Source organism: Rhagoletis pomonella, unplaced genomic scaffold (genome assembly GCF_013731165.1).
Source record: "Rhagoletis pomonella isolate Grant_MI unplaced genomic scaffold, Rhpom_1.0 Rhpom_scaffold_00003, whole genome shotgun sequence".
In the NCBI taxonomy this organism is placed as follows: domain Eukaryota; kingdom Metazoa; phylum Arthropoda; class Insecta; order Diptera; family Tephritidae; genus Rhagoletis; species Rhagoletis pomonella.
The window spans coordinates 6,817,417-6,823,985 of record NW_023458557.1 but is presented as its reverse complement, the minus strand read 5'-3'; the positions used below and the strand labels follow the sequence as shown (position 1 = coordinate 6,823,985).

At 43.1% G+C, this 6,569-nt stretch overlaps 1 protein-coding gene across 1 annotated transcript in view; it reads left to right on the top strand.

Moving 5' to 3' along the window:
- Window positions 1-6,569, top strand: part of LOC118735999 (STIP1 homology and U box-containing protein 1-like) — a 48,580-nt gene that overhangs the window by 985 nt on the left and 41,026 nt on the right. The window lies entirely within an intron of this gene.

Below are 6,569 nucleotides of genomic sequence, written 5' to 3'. Positions count from 1 at the left end.
AGTAAGCTTAAATTTTTAATAGCCAGTGGTGCCGAAATTTCAGTTCTTCCTTCCTCCAAATTCAAAATTCACAAACGATCTTCCGACATTATTTTAACTGCTGCAAATGGCAGTATGATTTCGACCTATGGAAAGAAATTATTAAATGTTAATTTGGGACTTCGTCGGGAATTTCCGTTTGTATTTCTTATTGCTGACATTTCTAAACCCATCATAGGGGCAGATTTTTTAGGGAAGTATGGACTCTTAACAGATATAAAAAATAAGAGGTTAATAGATCCCTTAACTAACTTGTCTGTCGACGCAATATCTGCGTTTTGTAATATCTCTTTGTCAAAAATATTTTCGGTTGAAAACCAATATACAAAGCTTATAAAGAATTTTCCTTCATTAATTTCTGAACCAGATTATAACAAAAAAGTTGAGCATTCGACAGTTCATCATATCATAACAAATGGAGTATTACCATTCTGTAGCCCGAGACGCTTAGATCCAATCAAATACAAAATAGCAAAGGCTGAATTCGATTTTTTACTGAAATCCGGGATATGTCGTCCATCTAAATCCCACGGAGCATCGCCACTGCACCTGGTACCTAAAAAAGACGCAACTGACTGGCGTCCTTGTGGCGACTACCGAAGAGTTAACTTGATACGATACCCGACCGATATCCGTTACCACACATTCACGATTTACATATTGAATTTCAAAATAAGAAAATATTTTCAAAAATAGATTTAGTTAGGGCGTACCACCAGATACCAGTTGCAGAGGAAGATATCCATAAGACCGCTATAACCACACCATTTGGAATGTTCGAATTCGTCAGGATGCCTTTTGGCTTACGAAATTCAGCACAAACATTTCAAAGATTCATAAATGAGGTGTTACACGATTTAGATTTTACTTTTGTTTATCTGGACGATATATTGATAGCTAGCAAAGACGAAGCAGAACATTTAAAGCATTTAAATATGCTATTCCAGCGTTTAGATAAGTACGGTTTGAATATTAAGCCATCTAAATGCATTTTCGGAGCAGAAAAGATCAGTTTCCTAGGGTATAACATATCATCCGAGGGTATACAACCATCAGAGGAAAAAGTCCGATCTATTCTTGATTTCGGTCAACCAATAACTATCAAACAAATGCAGAAGTTTGTAGGAATGGTGAACTTCTATCATAGGTATATACCAAAACTTGCCGCAATGCTTGACCCAATATATAGCATGATAACAAAAGCATCGAAGAGCAAAGATAAAGTGCTCCAATTGACTGATGAATCAGTATATGCATTTAAGCAAGTTAAAGAGAGTTTTGCTAGGAAAACACTGTTAACGCATTTCAACAGTAATGCAATTCTGTCTATTGCTGTAGATGCATCGAGTAGAGCTATTGGGGGTGTTCTACGACAGGAAGTTAAACATTCTAAGGAACCGCTTGCATTCTTTTCAAAGAAACTAAGCCCGTCTGAATGTAAATATAGTACTTTTGATAGAGAATTACTTGCTGTTTATTTAACTATTAAGCATTTCAGACATTGGTTAGAAGGTAGGTCTTTTGCAGTATATACAGATCACAAGCCGCTTACATTTGCTATGAACTCAAAAGCTGAGAGAAGCTCAAGGCAAACCAGACAGTTAGAATTCATATCTCAATTTACTAGTGATATTAAATACATAAAAGGAGATTTAAATTGTGTTGCAGACGCATTATCGAGGATTCCTGAAGTTACAGCATTAGAAGCTACTGACCTGAACTTAAGAAGATTATTTGATGAACAAAACAAAGATGAAGAAATTAAATTATTAGTATATGATAAAAATTGTAGGCATAGACTAAAGTTAATAGCAATACCCTCTTTAAATATTCAAATTTGGTGTGAAACGTCACTTAGTTCAACAAGGCCATATGTCCCGCAAATGTTACGAAAATTAGTTTTTGAGAAATTACATAATATAGCTCATGTAGGTGTTAAAGCAACACGTCGGTTGATCACAAGTAGATATTTTTGGCCAGGGATGAACAAAACTATAAATCAGTGGACAAAAGAATGTGTTAACTGTCAAAAATGTAAAACTTATAGACATACAAAATCTCAAGTTTCGAAAATACCAATTCCAAAAGGACGTTTTGAGCACATACATTTGGATATCGTTGGACCTCTTCCCTTATCACACGATTTTAAATTTATTTTAACTATTATCGATAGAAATTCCCGTTGGCCAGAAGCATATCCACTTCGAAATATTTCGGCGGAAAATGTTGCAGAAACTTTCTTCTACGAATTTGTTTCACGTTTTGGAGTTCCACTGACAATTACAACAGATCAGGGCACACAGTTTACTTCTCAGATTTTTACTGAACTAACAAAGCTTTTAAGAAGTCATAAGATTACAACCACTGCCTACCATCCGCAAGCTAACGGAATGGTCAAACGTTTTCACAGGCAACTAAAGGCATCAATTATGGCTAGTGGAAACGCAAGCAGATGGTATGAGGAGTTACCTATAGTATTATTGGGTTTGCGATCATCCTACAAAGAAGACATTCACGCTACAGCAGCGGAGATGTTATACGGCGAAAATTTAAGGCTTCCTTCGCAAATGGTAGTTCGGTCTGAAACAAAATTTGATTCATCAGATGTACTGAATAAATTAAAGCAAAATCTCAAAAATTATGAATCGAAAGTATGTCATCATAAAGATTCACTTGTTTATATTCCAAAAGATTTATATAATTGCAAATTTGTTTTAGTAAGAATTGATAGGAAAAGAACTGGTTTACAGGAACCATATGAAGGACCGTTCGAGGTTATAGAAAAGACACCGAAGTGGTTCAAAATTAATTATCACAATAAATTAGTAAATATTTCTATAGACAGAGTTAAGCCTGCATTTCTAGATGGAAGTAAACTTAGTTCATCCAGCAAGACGAAGCGAGTTACTTTTAATTTGTTAGATATGAAAGTTTTTGGAAGAGGGGAGTAGTGTAGTGATACACATTACTTGTTAAACACTTGTTCTTAAAATACTTTGAATTATGAAAATATCTTATTACATTTATTTATGTACGATCAATTTTGAGTTGAAAATTTTTATATTCATTCATTCCTTTTTTTGATCTCTTAAAATAAATACATAGAAGTTTATTGAAAATAAAATTAAATATTTCTATTTTAATATACCATAAAACTTAGCATGATTGAAAAGCCTCCTGCTGAAATCTCAGGATTCCAACACTGGGGTTTTTTTTTGGCCTTCGGGAGGGTGCTTGGGCAGGAGGCATTGAAAGCAGCATTACAGGCATTTGTCACAAAGTTCACTGCTTCATCAATTTTCGACGATGAGTCCAGCTCACAGAGAGAAATACCCTTTGTATTCGAGAGACTCGCTTCATCAGGTCTTAACGATAAGCAGGACTTATCGTGAGAAGCGTATCTACGTAGAGAGGCCGACAACGTATTCCTATACTTTGCCAAGTCGGTTCGCTTTCTGTTCCTGTATGCTGTTAAAGGAGCAGGATCAAAATTAAGATTGAAACTAATGTAGAGGTGGTCAGAAAAAGAGTGTTCCTTGGACACCTGCCAGTACCTTATCCGATCGGACAAACCGCGCGACACAAGGGTGATGTCCAGCATTGACACAAGGGTGATGTCTAACAGAGGTCACAAAGGTGGGATCGTTCCCACGGTTAAATACAGTAAGATTGTGTAAAAGAATAAAGTCTAGTAAACACTCACCCCGGGAGTGGTGTTATGTGAATTAGAGTCAGCCCCTATTATGACCGGGAGCTTTCTGCGATTTGCTTCCTTCACCGCTTCTTCCAGTCTATAGGGTGGAAAAGCATGGCTGTCGTGGGCCATGTAGGTTGATGCCAGCCAGATAACGCTCTCCTTCAGCTGTACGCTGATGCAGATAGTGTCCCCGTCGCTGTATTGGGAGAGTAAAAAATTAGAATATACTTTTTTAATTAGAATGCAAGCTCTAATCCTACCTATTACTGGAGCTGTTACCACCTGGTAGGCATCAGAGTTCAGTCCGCAAACCTTGTTTCTGACGATCCAAGGTTCTTGGTCTAGAATCAAGTCCTCAGCTTTATCGCTGAGCCGAAGAAGGAGCGCAGCCGAGGCTGCCTTGGAGTGGTGCAGATTAATTTGTAGGATCTGCACCATCCTCAGAATCGGTTATGTATATTGCTTCTAGCTCCCTCCGCTCGGCGGCGGCAATGACTGTGATGTCATTGTCCTCCTCCTCCGGTTCGGATATCACAAGCTGGTCCTCGTCCAGCGTTGCCCATCGACTGTAGACCGACCCTACCTAGGCAGATACTGAGCCTGTGTCGCTCCCAGTATCTGTCGCGGTATCGGATACACCCGTTGGTGGGTCCACAGGTTCACTCGTGGTGTTTCCTGTGTACCCCGCGCTGCCTGCCACCGATACCGACGCAGGGGCCACAGGTCCGCTCCAGGCGTTGCCTGTTTTGTTGGCCCCTTCGTCGGGAAGAATATCTGAGGGAGCGGGTCCGCTCCGTTTCCCATTTCCCCCTCTTGCTGATCCGTTCTCTGGTGGATTTTTACTGTGATTGAGTAAAGGCCGTAGCTTATTACCCAACCACAATCCTCGAGAACTGGGACAGAAGCATCGTTGATGACAACCCCAACAAAACGCTGCTTCCCCTTGGTCTCGCCAACTCGGACTATCCTCCAATCGCTGGTGGGCAGTCCTTCGTTACCCATGCGGATGAACTCGAGTATGTCCTCCGGTTTTGACGGCTCAGCTGGTACTCAGACCCAGGCTCGCGGCCTGTTAGGGATTTCATCCCTATGGACGGCAACTAAGTCTGCCCCGGACCACAGCTGTCCAACCGTGGAGATAGCTTCTGTGTAGAGCCGGACCGCGCGTTCATCGGCGCACGTTACCAGCTTAACTCGCCCTTGATTCCATCCGGCATCACGGACGACTGGTGCAGGGCCGGGGTTCTTCTGGAGTATCCCTTTATATACCCTGCATAAACCCATCAGGACGGACTTCCAGTTGTCCGTGGTAATGTGGCCGTCCGGATGCCCCTTGTCCAACACCGCCAGGCTGAGGTGCTCTTTGGCAGCCTCACTGAACTGCTTCGTGTTGGATACGGCCATCGACGGACGGTTAGATGGGGAGGCATCCCTATACCTCTTGGACTCGCTCGAGGTGTCCTCTTGAGATCGCTGTCTCTTGGAGGTAAGGTCCTTCCTTGGGTTTTCCCGAGTGGGTGGTTTATCCTTCCCGCCTTTCCCGGAGGATCGCTTGTCGCTGGCGGCGAAGAATCCCATGGCCCACTTAAGAGAGGGTTTTTGCTCCTCTGTCAGTTGATCATGCGGGATGATCCCCAGCCTTTTCATGCCCTTAGGGGCTGCCCTTCGGTCTCGCTGGGCCCTGACGGAGGGCGAAACTTTCGTTGCTGCTTTGGAGCAGCCGGGGCGCAGATCGAGGTCATTTGCTCTGGTCTTCGAGGATTTACCCGCGGGAGTGGTCCTCTGCTTGTCCGTGGAGGACTTTTGCTCGACCACTACACCTTGAGGTTTTAGTGTGCCCTGGATCGTCATGGGGGGGCCTGCCGCAGCTTTTCCGCCGGCTTCGTCTTTCCCTCATGGGGTATAGTACCACCGGCATCCCTGGAGGTTCGCTTTCCCTCTGGGGTTTGGCAATCCTTCCAGCTTCTGCGGGAGTCCGAAGCTGCTTCGGCCGTTCAGGCCCTCTCGGTTCCATCGATGCAGTTTCCGAGGTGGTTTGTGTTTTGGAATTTCCATCGCCGTGTCCAGCGGCGGCACTACCCGTGCAGGGTTCCGAGGCTTCTTTATTTACGTTCATCATACTGGTTCTTTGGCCACCTACTGAGCCTTTCGGAGGCCGGAAAATAAGGAAAGGGGAAAAACGGTCGACCACGGCAGAGCCCCATGCCGCAGCAAGTCCACCGTTACTCCCGGAGGCGGACAGGTATCCGGGAGGCGCCGTTAGAATACAGTCGGAAAGCCCCCTGACTGCAAAGCTTCCAATGGGCACGGTGACGCATGACACCCTGGATTAGGGGGAGAGGGTAGATTTGACTCCCTCCGGGTCTAGATCCATAGTGTTCTGTAGAAACAGGGTCACCTCTTGAAGGATGCATTTCGCGCACTATGGTCTTGATGTGGGAGTGGCTAGGCATACAGGGTCCCCTGTATGCTGTGTTACGCTTCCTCCACACCCTGCATTCCGCTCGACCCCTTTAGTATTAAAAAATAGCTAAATAAACAATTGGGTATAGTTACTGAAAGCCTCGTGAAGAGAACAAGAGTTTTCCGATTGAAAAATATTTATTTTCAGGAATTTTATACCATTTCTACGAAAAATTGTTTTTCTCATATAAAAATACACGGAAAACTTTGAGCCCTTTGAGCGACCTCTAAATATTTTTGGGGTATACTTTTTTCGATATAGAACAATCCTAGGGGGTGAGGGCATTACAATTCCGACTTTACTGTTTTTGGACCACCCTAATGTGCATGGTTGGGCCGGAAATTCCTCCTAAATAAATGTATGCCTTAA